The 15116-nt window shown below is 38.8% G+C and overlaps 1 pseudogene; it reads left to right on the top strand.

Annotated features, from left to right (window-relative positions):
• LOC131505115 (52 kDa repressor of the inhibitor of the protein kinase-like) overlaps positions 1 to 14541 on the top strand; it is a 94611-nt pseudogene extending 80070 nt beyond the window's left edge.
• Positions 14542 to 15116: the final 575 nt, after the last annotated feature.

The raw sequence follows: 15116 nt of genomic DNA, 5'->3' as shown, positions 1-15116 counted from the left end.
ACACACTTGCTTAGCTGACTTTATGTAGATAGTCTTTAGCAATTATCCTAATAAAAAGAAGCTTCATTCTGGAGTCGGGCCCTCGTTTGGACTTGAGTGTGAGGACCTTCACTTAACTGCACTTTGCAGACTCATCTTTTGCGACTCCGGCCATACTCCCTGCAACAGATGTTCCCGAAGGTGTAAAGGAAAAAGGGTAGTTGAACAAGTGGCTCTGATATTAAAGCTGAATTGTGGTAAGCTTTCATCGCTAAGGTTCTGATCTTTCCCTAACTCTTACTTAATGAAATCATAAAGGCCTATGGCTCTTTTGTTCCACTAAAGGTACAAATAATGCTTTGAGCTTCCATTATGAGATAGGAGATGGTTTAAAATAATTTTTTAAATTGTCTATACTAAAGAAAAATGTAAATATATGAGTCTTTAAAGATTACTCCTCCCTGACTAGTATCAAAAAATGGCAAATGGAACCCATTTAAAAAAATTTTTTTTGTGGTGTTTATTCAATTTGCTTCCAGCTTCCACTAAACTAAGAAAGACACATTGAAATGTGGAAATGTTGGAACCATCCTTTTTAAAGAAAAAAAATGCTTTTCAGCAAGGGAAACAACATAACAACTATGAAAATATATGGACATGTCCAAAAATATTTCTAAAGGAACTAGAATGAATTTGTTATTTAAATTTTTTAAAATGTTTGTTTTTGAGAGAGACAGAGCATGAGTGGGGAGGGACAGAGAGAAAGGAAGACACAGAATCTGAAGCAGGCTCTAGGCTCTGAGCTGTCAGCACAGAGCCTGAAGTGGGACTCAAACCCTCTAACTGCAAGATCATGACCTGAGCTGAAGTTGGACACTTAACTGACTGAGCCACCCAGGCGCCTGTAAAAAATATTTCTAAAGGAACTAGAATGAATTTGAATACTACCGACAATAAGGACATTTACTGTAAAAAGAAAAAGACACCCACTAAGTTTTCTTTGGACAGCTTTCTTAGAGAGACTGGAGCACTCCAAATTACTCAACTGAATATTTCTAAATTCTTAGATAAACATTATTATTATGAATTAAGCAATTATAAACAATGTATAAATTAAAGCATTTCAGTGTTTGTTATAGTCTGCATATTAATTTTAGACAAATATTATGGACTAGAGTGCTCATATGTGCTATATTTGCATCAGTCTCTGAGGTGATCTACAATTACAGTATTTGATCATATTTCGTATTTTACCTGAAGGATGATTTTATTATATCCAGAAGTCCTTAGGATATGTATTTTTAGCTTTATTTTCTCACCTATTACTATCGGCATGTAATTCATTTCATATAAGTTTCTTGGTTCAGAATGAAGTATGTAATTAAACATGGGTTCTTTGCAAAAATAAATCATATAGATTCCAGGAATGTATTGTATTATGAATGACAATACCCCATCGAGTGTGTATTGTGTGATATGACTCTGTGTACATACACACACACACACACACACACACACACACACACGCATATCAATCCTTGTGGTGTGAAGTAAGGAAAGTTTATTTTTGTAAAAGCAATGCACTATAATATAGCTCAAAGGACCCCTGGGAACTCTGCTCAGATGTTTGGATTTTGTGCAACAAATAATGGTGAGCCAATTAAAGTTTTTCATCAAGGAATGAGATCAGAGGTGTTTTAAGAAGAATGATTCTGGGAGGAATTGGAAGCAGGAAGAAGATTTAGAAGCCCAAACTGGCTCACATGAGAGAACTCTTGAAAGTCATAATCATCTTTGTAAAACATTATGAACAATTGTTCTACTAAGCTTAAGAATATCATTTCATGCTATAAATACCATCTCAAACCAAATTCTAGTATAGATGAGCTACAGATATGTCAACCTTTTAAGGAAAAGATTTAGAACAAACACATTCCACTGAGAAAAATGAATCTGTGAATTCTCCCCACTCCTGAAAGTCGTAAAACAAAGCCACCCAGATTGGATTTAAAAAGCTGTCTCTGTCCGTCTCTTGGAGCCTCAGTGTTCTACAGGGGTAAACCTTGAGAATGGTCCATTCTACTGTGTCTCTTGGCAACGAGGGCTTAAATGGAAAGGAGGCAACAAAAGCAAGAAAATAAGGGCTATTGTGAAGGAGCTGAGGAGTGGTTGGTGGTAAAGGATGGCAGGAGAGGAGCACTAAAATGTTAATAGCTGTCATGTGGAAATCCTTCTCAACAAAACCAAAGCTTCCATTCTGATTTCAGATTGGTGCTAGATGTTTCTCGTTTGATAATCTTCCTTTTAACATTCTTTTTTTTTAGGGGTGCCTGGGTGGTTCAGTTGGTTGGGCATCGGACTCTTGACTTTGGCTCAGGTCATGATCTCACAGTTCATGAGTTCGAGCCCTACATCAGGGTCTGTGCTGACAGTGCAGAGCCTGCTTGGGATTCTCCTTCTTCCTTTCTCTGCCCCTCCCCTGCTTATGCTCTCTCTCTCTCTCAAAATAAAGAAATAAAACTTAAAAAAATAAAATTTTTTATTTTTTTAAAGCAACTAAGTGTTTAGAGACAGAAACAGAGAAAGTACTCTTAGAAATGATGTTTGTCTTATCTCTCAGTGTTCATGCTAGATTGCTAGTGTTCAGAATCATGGAAGCATATGAATTAGGCTTTTGGAAAAACCAACCTCCTCGCTTAAGACAAAATGTTCTGTAAAGTGTACACTCCACACTCCTGCATGACATTAATAAATAGGTCCTTAATTATGCTTATGTGCCTCTATTCTTGCGAGGCAACCAACTATATACAGCAGAGCTGGAAAATCCCAGGTGGCTTATGGTTAATGACAAAGGAGCATCAGCAGCACTGACTAATGAGGTATTGAAAGAATGATACAGCCTAATTTTTGTTAAGCCACTGCACAGATAAATGACTTGCTTGATAGTTATGCGTTGACCTTAATAATAATTGTGCACAAAACAAATAAAAAAAAACCCAACAGAAAGTTTTTGGCACAACCTTGGCCAGCATTCTTGAGCACAAAGCCAGCTTAAGAAAAGGGTGGAGTAAACGATCTTGTAGTGTCTGCAAAGTAGAAGAAAGTAGTACATAAGCTTTGACACAGCACAGAAGTTGTAATTTTGTGCACAAGGTATACATTGGAAAAGGACAGAGGCAGTGTGTTTTGATGAGTGAGGAATCAGAGAGACTTTGGTCTGAGTCCTACCAAAGATTGACTCACCTGAGGCAAACCCTTGGTTTTGCTTTCCTCCAAAGTTAACCATGTCAACCATTTCATGGTTTGGAAGTTTTGGGTTTTTTTGAACTTTTTTTAATGTTTTTTTTTTTTAAGTTATTTTTGAGAGAGAGAGAGAGAGAGACAGAGCACGAGTGGGAGAGGGGCAGAGAGAGAGGGAGACACAGAATCTGAAGTAGGCTCCAAACTCAGCTTTCAGCACAGAGCCTGACATGCGGCTCGAACTCACGAACCTCTAGATCATGACTTGAGCCGAAGTCAAATGCTTAACTGACTGAGCCACCGGGTGCCCTGGTTTGGAAGTTATTGTAAGACAGCTTTTAAATATAGCTATTAAAGCTTATCTCCCGACTTTTAAGGGGTTTGTATCTTAAATTCCTTTACCTGATAACGTAAACTTCTGTGGGCATGAGTAGGAGGCAAAAATGCATTGAAAACAAGAATGTTAAATATAACTGAAATATTATTGCTGGAAATGTTAAGTCATCTCTTGAAACATTGAGCATACCAAGAATTGGTTTTGGTCCACCTCAAAAAGCAGGAGGTTATAACCTTCAAAGGAAACTCTCCTAGGAGAGGTTAGGATAGAAAGGGCCAAGCTATGTGCATAATTATCAATGGGGGCCAGTTTGTTTTACTGAAAGTCTTGCTCTGCAACTCTGAACTCGGTTCCCACACAGCCTGAAACTGCATAAATGATGGTGAAGGTAAAGGAAATAAATATACTCCTCCTTACTTGAGAAAAGTGAATATAAAATCATACATATGGGGTACAATGGAAGAGTCAGGATGTGTCTCATAGTACATAACTCTAAGGAAACCATATCTAGAGTTAACGTTTTTAGCTTGACCCACAAAGACTTCATGAAAGGGATTGAGGAAGAATAACTTTTGATATTTGTAAGACATAGAGATGAGATTTGAGGCAAGCTTAAGGGGTTTTTAATTTACATATATGTGTGTCATATATATAACCACATATGTATATGTTTGTATATATAAAATATAACACATGCAAAGTTTTATACATAGGTAGGCATGTGTATATGTTTATATATGTGTGCATGTTTATATGGTATAATAAATACATCACAATGACAGTAATCATATTTGAAAGCAAAATGAGAAAACTGACAGAAATCTTGGGAGTGATTTTGAGGAACCAGTGACATTTTAAATATATTCATATAGACCTTTAAGTTTTCCTTGAAAACCAGAGTAATCTAAGCAAGACTTCAAGATATTTCCCTGTGTGAAATAAAGACAAGCAGTGGTGTCTTAGAAAAGACTTAGTGCACTCTTAACCTCACATTAAACTTGTATTTTAGGATAATTTTTTGAAAGAATACATCAAAGCATGTGAAACTGGTGCCTAATTATATTGTCATTAGTATACAGTAGATAGTGTTATCATTCTGCATAAAGCACTATGAAATGAGTACGTTAAGAATATTTAATTATGTGGGTGTGCGAAATAATAAAGGAAAATTGCTAGTTAATTGCTTTTCTTAGAAATGCTGTTAGGGGTGGTAGTTGCCCAGCAACATGATTCATCCTAAAGAAATATGCTGTTGGGCTGCTTTCTGCAGAATTATTCTGGGGAAACTAGGAGGGAGAACTAGGACTTGTTGGTACAGATTTCATTCTTTATTCTCTGTAATGTGCCACTGCCTCTGGGAAGCCTTCCCTGACTTCAGCTGAAAGAACTTTCTATGAGCCCTGAATACTTTGCCTGTACCTCTATCTAGTATGCTTCTCAGCACGTGGTATTTTAATTATTATTCCATGTGTTTGTTTCTCCTTCCAAACTGGGAAATTATTAGACACATGACTGTGTATTATTCTTCCCAAGCCCTAGCTCAGGGTCTGGCACAGAATAGGTGCTTGATGCAGGTTGTAGGGTTGAAAAGTCTCTTCTCATAGAATCAAAGGCAGTGGCTGGGGAAAGTGGGTGTGAGCCAAAGGTTCTCCCATTTTGTCCTTTCGGGAGCATCTGAAACAGTCTCATTACCTTTAAAAAGAATCTCCTGAAGAAATTCAGTCTGTTGACAAACTTCTTTGCTTCCTTCTTTTTCTTTTTCTTTTTCTTTTTCTTTTTCTTTTTCTTTTTCTTTTTCTTTTTCTTTTTCAATATATGAAGTTTATTGTCAAATTGGTTTCCATACAACACCCAGTGCTCATCCCAAAAGGTGCCCTCCTCAATACCCATCACCCACTTTTCCCTCCCTCCCACCCCCCATCAACCCTCAGTTTGTTCTCAGTTTTTAAGAGTCTCTTATGCTTTGGCTCTCTTCCACTCTAATCCCCCCCCTTTTTTTTTCCCTTCCCCTCCCCCATGGGTTTCTGTTAAGTCAGGATCCACCTACCCTATGACCCAGCAATAGCACTGCTAGGAATTTACCCAAGGGATACAGGAGTGCTGGTGCATAGGGGCACTTGTACCCCAATGTTTATAGCAGCACTCTCAACAATAGCCAAATTATGGAAAGAGCCTAAATGTCCATCAACTGATGAATGGATAAAAAAATTGTGGTTTATATACACAATGGAGTACTACGTGGCTTCCTTCTTTTTCTAAATGAAGAAAAGAGAGAGGGAGGGAGGGAGGGTGGGGGGAAGAAATGCATTTTCTCCTCTTTACATTTCATCTCATCAGAAAAACATCACTTGGAGGGTATGACTATTTAGAACAATAGAACCATCTATAATTCAGGATCAGTTGTCTTTTGTGGATGATTTACATTGTCTTCAATACTCTAAACATGTCTTTTGATCTTCCCCATTTACTCTAATGTGTTATAGATTTGGGTGTGTGTGACAGGAGGAAAGGAAAGTGTAAGTGTTCTACAAAGTAGATGAACCTATTGCCTTCCTAATATAAAGTCCTAGGATCCTAAGAAAAAGTATATAATAACTTTCTCTCTAATTATTTTTCTTGTATGCATTGCAGACTTGGGCACCCATCTATTCTCAAGGGTGCATATCTAATGGGGACATGCCTCATAAAAAAATCTAATTTGGAGTCAACAGGGAAGAGGTAGCCCCACATAATATTTAAGAATGTGAATGTACACATAATGTTTAAGAATGAGAATGAGAGGGGCGTCTGGGTGGCTCAGTTGGTTAAGCGTCTGACTTCGGCTGAGGTCATGATCTCATAGTTTGTGAGTTCGAGTCCCGCGTTGGGCTCTGTGCTGACGGCTCAGAGCCTGGAGTCTGCTTCAGATTCAGTGTTTTCTTGTCTCTCTGCCCCTCCCCCAGTCGTGCTCTGTCTCTCTCCTTCTCAAAAATAAATAAACATTTAAAACATTTTTGGAGTGAGAAAATGAATTTTATTAAGGAATTCATGCCTTTTATCAGGAAAAAAGCAGAAAGTTGAAAAAAGTCAAAAAAGTAGAACCATAGGTGGTTTATCATTAAAAATAGAGGAAAATAAAAGTTTGATTCTGAAAGTATCTGTTAAGGATCAGTTGCAGATAATAAGAAGTGAAATAGTTGCTTAGAAAACACGTATCAGCTTTGAGAGGAGGAGGAAAGTGATATGTAAATTACCAACCAGAGCCATAAACCAGCCACAGTGTTCAGCTATGGTGGCACTAGAAGTGGGTAATTATATTGGAAATTATCTTCCCTCCCTACCTGCCTGTCTCTTGCAGACAAAAATGAACACTTGGGGTAACACGTAAGGAGGAAAGTAGGAAAATGAGAGCATATTGCTGACACACACATACATGTACACATGACGAGGCTTTAACGGTAGAGAGGTAATTGTCGATGGATTGCTTTGGAGCTCACCTCTGTTAGTGTTGATCTGGATCCCAGCCTTCCTTCTCTCTCTCTTTTTTTTAAGTAATCTCTACACCCAGTGTGGGGCTCAAACCTACAACCCCTAGATCAAAAGTCACACATTCTACCGACTGAGCCAGCCAGGCACTCCCCTGGCCTTCCCTCTCTAAATCAGTGCCTGGCTCCTTAGCCCAGATGTGTGTGTGTGTGTGTGTGTGTGTGTGTGTGTGTGTGTGTGTGTGGTTGCATGTTAACAGAGACAAAAATTGAGATAAAGACAAAGTTAGAAAGTAACAGTGACATAGAAGATGGGAAGAGATATTTGTTCATTTTTTCCTACCATGTATCGATTATATCCTGGTTGATATTATATTAAAAGGACAAGAAAATGAAATGCCAAATGGTTTAATGTATAAATTCCTAAGCATTTTTTTAAATTTCAGAGATTTATTTTGAAAACCAGGCTTAATGTCAAAAATTTTCTAACCACATTTGGCTTTAGACTTGCATTGGGATTTCATGTCATTTTCACTTTTCAGTTTCTTGAAATATATGAAATGTCTATAATTTGTAGCTAACAGCTCCTATGGAATACTGTGATAGTCTGGATTAAAACCACTACATTGGAAAAAATAAATTGGCACAACAGTGTGTCAAACGAAGATCCTTCTCTGGGCCTCTCATTCCCCATATATTTGTGTGTTTTTTTTTTAATTTTTAATGTTTTATTTAATTTTGAGTGGGGGAGGGTCAGAGAGAGACAACAGACACAGAATTTGAAGCAGCCTCCAGGCTCTGAGCTGTCAGCACAGAGACTGACATGGGCTCAAACCCATGAGCCGTGAGATCATGACCTGAGCTGAAGTCAGACACTTAACCACTGAGCCACCCAGACACCCCTCCCATGTATTTGTTTTATTTAGTGACCCATATATTTAAGATGTTTCTAAAAAGAACGTAACTTGATATATCAGTATGATAATAAATGAGCATCCTTTGTTTAATTTGCCTTGTTTCCATTCCATCCCTGTAGCACAGACTTTATTTTTTATAATTTTATAGATAAGGAAACCAAGACCCATAAAGTTTAAGCAGCTTTCCTAAAGGCTCACTGCTGGCCACCTCAGTGAATGACCTGTCTCCTTCCACTACAAGGCACTGCTGAGTATCAATCCTAAGTCATTTGAAGCTTGGATCAGTCCTAAGTCATTTGAAGCTTGGAGTCATGCAGTCCAGGACTTTTGCTAATTCAGCTGATGATGGGAATGGCAATCATGAACAGATACTATTGTTTCCACTTAAGCTGATTATGGCTTTAATTTCATATTTTGTTTTTTTCCCTCTTTAGTACATTCTGATTGCAAATCTGGAAAGTTCTTTCTTAATAAGCTAAATTGCCAGGCTTATGCTCTAAAGTAGTTTTTTAAAGTTTATTTATTTATTTTTGAGAGAGAGAAAGAAAGAGCACACAAGAGAGGATCAGAGAGAGAGGGAGAGAGAATCCCAAGCAGGCTCCAAGCTGTCAGCCCAGAGCTTGATGCAGGGCTCAAACTCATGAACCGTGAGATCATGACCTGAGCCAAAACCAAGAGTTGGATGCTAAACAGAGTGAGCCATGCAGGTGTCCCTAAAGCAGTTTTTGAATTATTTTGCAGTACATGTATAATTAGTAGGGGTCATCGTTTAACCCACAAATTTGACCCCTTACTTCCTATTTTAAAAGAGACGTAATGTCACAAAGATGATTTATGGTGATGAGGGCAGTTGTTGTTCCTAAGCTCCTTCATCTTGGAGTTGAAGCAGTGTTCTGACCCTTACTTCAAAGCTCCTATAGTTTTCCCAGCAGGGTTAGTAGAAGAAAATGTTATCTGGGTTTCTTGGCAAAACTTTTAGACCTAAGGCTTCATAGTTTTTTTTTAGTTTCCATCTGCAGACATGAAGATGCTCTCCACTCCTTGTCTCTTTGTTTCCCCTCTCGTCCTTGCCGGATCCCAGCTGGGGATAGTAGACAGTGGCACTTGTTTCTTACTATTGACATTAGAGGCGGTGTCTGTCCATTCAGGAGAGGACCTGTGGACTTAGAGGTAATTCAGTGGGGGGTGATCCAATGCCAAAGCCCATAAGCATATTTTCTCTTCAGCTTTGACTCTAGTGTGCAAGACTCAGAATATCACCATTTACTTACCTGGTAGGATCTCCATTACGTGCTTGGCTTCAGAGGTTTCACACATGGGACGGACTCTATTGCTTGCTTACTTCCATGCCAGTGTACCTGGCTCCGGGTATAAATCACGTTTGGTGTAAAAGCACTTATGACAGTCTTGTTGCTCCTTGCCAGTGACTTGTTTGGATGAGCATATGAACCTGTTCTGGAAAATAATCTTTAGGTAATACACTAGGAAAGTCCTATTGTCGTTGAAAACAGCATGCTGTGGTACTTATCTTAGACCTTGAGGAAAAATATTAAATACACAGTAAGGATGGTGGAGCAGAAAATTTGAAGGAGCCTCTGCCTCCTGATGACATCATTGAGCCACTGATTCAATGTTGGGATGGCTTTTCTCTGGTCTTTTTGTTAAGTAATGTCCCTGTGGCTTAAGCCCACCAGTCGGGTTTTCTGTTACTTGCAGCTAAAACTACTCCTAAGTGATAGAATATCCTAAAAGGGAATTGTATATTATATTTTGCTTTTCATAACTTAATTTCACGCTACAGAAGTTCTTACACTATAATTAAAAGTACAGTTTAGTTCTCACCCGCGCCCCCCCCCCCCCACCCCCTGCCCCCTGGCTGAGCCAGTCAGCCTGGCCTCTCCCCTGAGGCCAAACTTCTGCACTCTCCCCACTGCATGAGGGAGAGCGCTCAGTGAGACCTGGCTTTCTCCAGGTTCCCGCGGGATGCTTCCAGATGCCAGAAGTGGGTGGAGAATTGCAGGAGAGCAGTCTTAGAAGATAAAACACCCGATCCACTAAATAGACATTACTGATTACGTGCCAAACACTTTGAGACCTCTATGATCTGTAGAACTGTGCATTTTGCAGAGGCATCGGCAAACTCAAGAATGATTGGGTTATTTTATTTGTAAAAATTAATTGAGGCAGATACTTGTGAAGTCATTGGGAGAGGCCTTACAGGACAGTTCTTTGAGATAATGCGATATCAACAATATTTGATCTTACCAGTCATTTGACCAGTCATTTGATAGTCATTTGTGTCTATCATAGTAGACAGAGAAAATGAATGAAAGAATTGAGTGAAGACTCAATTGGGTCCTGAGACTCTGATACAGAAAAAAATGGGTGAAACTTCCGAACAGGAACAAAAACATAAAAAAATAAACAACAGCAATGCTCAGAACCCCAGTGCAGAAGAAGGGGGTAAAGACCAGGATGAAGACATTTTACCTTTAACCCTTGAAGAGAAAGAAAACAAAGAGTACTTCAAATCTTTGTGTGAAATCTTGATTCTTGCAGGAAAACAAGACATACCTCTGGACAGACATGAAACTGATGAGCCCCCAGAGGGTCTCTTTACTTCTGGTAACTTTCAAGCACTGCTGGCATGCGGTGTAAATTCCGGAGAAGAGGTTCAAGAAAGCTCTTTGAGACAACAGCAGTTAACGCATTGTTCCGCTCGAAAACACAGCAGAGGCAGATGCCAGAGGTCTGTGAGAGCTGCGTTCGGGAGGAAACCCTCAGGGAAATGAGAGACTCCCACTTCTTTCCATCATCACTGATGATGTAGTGGACATAGCAGAGGAAGAACACTTGCCTGTGTTGGTGAGCTTGGTTGAGGAGTCTCATAACCTGAGAGAGGACTCTATGGCCTTCGTGCCTCAGGAAGCTGATCCAGAAAGTTTGGCTGTGAAATTTCACACCGCGGTAATTGAGAAGTGGGGACTGAACGTGGAATGTTGTCATGGCCAGGCTTAACGCTGTGTCCAATGGATTTTCTTCCAAAATGGAAGTTGTTGCTTCTGGACTTTAGAGAAATATCCCCAAGCTGTCTACACACTTTGCTCTGCCTGTCCCTTAAATACATGGTTGGCAAAATCCGTGCCTGTTGTGGGAGTATCTGTTGTATTAGGAACAATTGAGGAAGTCCTTTCTTCCTTCCATCGAACTCTAAAACTGCTTTTAGAGCTTGACAGTCTCATTTCTGTCCTCTTTCAGAGCAGTGAGGAAAAAGGTAAAGAAATGAGGGAAATTTGCCATTCTTAGTGGACTGGCAGGCATAATGGTTTTGAAATTTTAAAAGACCTCCTATAAGCACTTGTTTTATGGTATAGTTTAGACGGTATAGTGATACAAACATTAGATGGAATAACTGTTTAGCTGGTTGAGCATTTGTACTCTGTAGCACAGTAACAGATTTTGATTTCATTGTTACCATTGTTGTTCTTAAAAATGTTCTATCTTTTACAAGAGCCTTTGGGAAAAATCTCGAGGGCAAACCTCCAATGTCTTCTTTGCCGCCGGTAGCTTGGTTGCAGTGCTGTATTCACTAAATGAAGTGATGGAAAATATTGAAGTTGATCATGAATTTTGGTCTGCCGAAGCCACAAATTTGGCAACTAAACTTGATATTCAGCTGAAACTCCCTGGGAAGTTCTGCAGAGCCCAGCAAGGTAATGTGGAATCGCAGCTAACCTCTGAGAGAGTTACTATAAAGTAACTCTACCTTACTATAAGAAACTCTAAATGTCCCAACAGTGGAACGCATTATTCAGGAACTGAAAGGTACATTCTCAGAACAGCACTTCAGAGCTCTTAAATGCTTATCTCTGGTACCCTCTATCATGGGACAGCTCAAATTTAATACATCGGAGGGGCACCATGCTGGCATATACAGGAGTGACTTACCCAACCCCGACACACTGTCAGCTGAGCTGCTTTGTTGGAGAATCAGGTGGAAACAGAGGGAAAGATATGGAGCTTCCATCCACCATTTATGGAGCCCTGCATCTGCAAGACATCAAGTTTTTTCCAAATGTTTATGCATTGCCAAAAGCCCTATATATTCTTCCTGTGATGAAGGTTGAGAATGAATGCTATGAAAATGGGCAAAAGCATCTCAAAGCGTACCTGAGGAACATTTTGACAGATCAAATATCAAGTATCTTGGCTTTGCTTAACATAAATTTTGATATAAAACATGACCTGGATTTAATGGTGGACACCTATATCAAACTCTATACAACTAAGTCAGAGCTTCCTACAGATAACTCAGACACCATTGAAAATACCTAGGAGACTTTTAAAGTAGGCTCTCTCTTATGTTTGATATTTGGAAAAATCTGTAAGAAATTTGAAAACATCTCATGAAAAGCTGTCACATGTATGTAGGCCACTTAATCACTGAATATCTTGACCCGTCAACCTCTCATTGAGTCCATTAGTCATTGATGATCTGCCTACTTAAATGGCCCCTGTTGGAACTCTTATGCTTTGGAGACATAACTGTTCTTCCAGAAGATAGCACTGAAAGTGCCACATTACACTTCTGTGTGATCTCTGCTAATCGTGCTTTGGAATTGTTTTAGTGAGGTCATTTTAGACACAACATTTATTATCACTGGATCCAGTTGTCAGGTATTGAGTTATCAGTTCTTGGAAGAAATAGATTTTGAAGAGGTGTGGGAGAAAGGAATACAGTGTATAAAATGTTACAATGAAGCTCACAAGTGACCTGGAGTGTGAAGTTTGTTAAAAATCTAAAATGGACAGTTAAGAGAGTTACCAGACAGCCAGAGAGAGATATATATAGAGAGAATGGAAAACACGTGAGCTTGCCAAGCAAGGATTTCAGTGTAGATTTTGTCTTTATCAAATGAACCTAAAGGAACAAGTTACAGTTACAGTTTGAATGGGCGAGCCTGCCATTGTTGGTGCACATTAGGTTGTTGCTTGTTTGTAGTCCTTGTTGAGCCTACATCTTCATAAGCTTTTTATCAGGTGTTTGTTGAACACCTCTATTTCATGGTCAAGATCAGAGGCCATGGATACTGGCCATGGACAACTGATTTGTCTGTTTTCCTCTATCTTTTTCACGACTATATCTACTGCCTCATCTTGATTTATAAGCAAAACCTGGAAAACCTACAAAAACAAGTGTTTTGTGGTGTATCTAGGAATAATACAGAAAATATTGCTGTTATTTTTGGTGAAGAAAATCAATTTTGTAGAGTTTATTTCAATAAAATGTGAATTTTACTTAAAAAAATAAAAGTACAGTTTGTTCACACAACAAATGGCATAATCTCATAACACAAAATCAATAGACAGGGCACTTGAATATTATGTTAAGAAAGTAGGCAAGAAATTAATTTAGCAAATACATAATGCATAAATGTGCCTTATTGGTTCAATGCCAATTATCTTTAATTCATAAAATTATCCAAGCTTAATTATCATCCTCCTATATCATATTGACATCAGTATTTATAATAGCAAATTTTTATATGCCGACATTTGTAGGTCAGTTGAAATATTGATGCATACATAAAGCAAGGCCATAAGTTAAATGTATTTAAAATAATATGGCACCGGTGCAAGCAGATGTGAGGGTTAATTCTGGAAAAGCAGGCCCCAAATTTAACAGATTACTTACAGTGCTAGTGTGGGTGACCGAGGGTATTTTTCCTTTCTCTGCCCAACTTTGCTCTGGTGAAGAGCCGGGGAATCAGAAAATACTTAGAGACCCTAGGATGATGAGCATTAGGAAAAAATGTGGGAGGATTGAATATGCCATTAACTAGATACTGGTATGTAAGTATTTGAACCTCCACTACATGTATATTTTCTCAAGGTTAGCTCACATATTACTTAGGAATGCCTGGCATCGGTACAGTAAATAGAACATCTAGGTCCCTGATGTCCAAGTGCTGAAACAACAGTTGTTCTTAGGCCAGCACATTCTCATCGTGCACAAAAGCAGACCCAAGTCTTTAAGGGATTATTAGAGGAAGGATATTATTTTCTCAGTGACTCAAAGCCAGCTGTGAGGGCCTTTAGTGCAGTTTATGCGTCTTCTGCCTCCCTCTCTTCCACCTCTGGCATGCCTACAATTGGATGAAGTGCTTTTCCTGCAATGGCAATCACTATGAAATCCATTAGCTGGAAACCAAAATGTTTCCCTAATTGTTTAAAGTCTCATTGCGAAAAGGAAGTTTCTATTGATTGCAGCATGAGGGGAAACAATCCCGAGTTCATCATTTTTTTCCCCTTTTTATAAACACAGCCAGATGAGATGGACATAGTCAAAATCATCAGATTTACTTCTCCAAAGATTCTCATTCACCCCTAGAAGTTTCTACTCTGGGTTTCTTTGTGCCCATGCTTTATTTTGTATTTGCAGACCGCTTTCTCTCCGTTTTCTTTTTGGCCTTATCTTGTGTGCTGTACATCTTTGCCTTGTCTTCAGTTTTGTGATTAATTTACAATTATTTTTAATGGCAGTTCTTTTAAAAAATTGGTTGGCTGGACCGTACTCCTGGAATACGACACTTCTTCTCTTTTGTTCAACAGACATTTCAGCTACTCTCAAGCACTCACTTTTAGCCATTGCCCAACCTTTGGAATCCTGATGATGCCTTTCTTTGGACGTGTCCCTTAGGTACGTATACCCAGTTCTTAGAACAGTGCCTGACACTTAATGGGTGACGCTTAATTCCTTCTTAATGAATGCAGAAATTCAGGTGTGATTTATTTATTTATTTTTTAATCTCACCAAAAACTCACTTTGACCGAATAAATGGACCCAAATTAAAAGAAAAAAATAAAACAGTCAGCATGAGGACTTCTACTGTGGTCACATAGCATCTTATTTGGTTTAGATTCTCAGCCTCTTTGACAAAGCTTTTCTTCTCTCCTCACTGAACCAGAGATGTGGACAATTTCTGAGCAAAGAGAAAAAGATGTTGTTCACTTAGAAGTGCTTATAATCTGATTAACCTAAATCCCAGTAAATGTGACATTACCAGCCAAAATGCTTTATAACTTTGATATTTGTAAATGGGAGCTACAGACAAATCTCACTAAACCGTTTTATATTCTGGTTGTATAGATTCTGGCTGTATTATTCCCATTGAACGA

The sequence above is a fragment of the Neofelis nebulosa genome, chromosome 1, assembly GCF_028018385.1.
Source record: "Neofelis nebulosa isolate mNeoNeb1 chromosome 1, mNeoNeb1.pri, whole genome shotgun sequence".
Lineage (NCBI taxonomy): Eukaryota > Metazoa > Chordata > Mammalia > Carnivora > Felidae > Neofelis > Neofelis nebulosa.
This window is presented reverse-complemented; position numbering and strand designations above follow the sequence as displayed.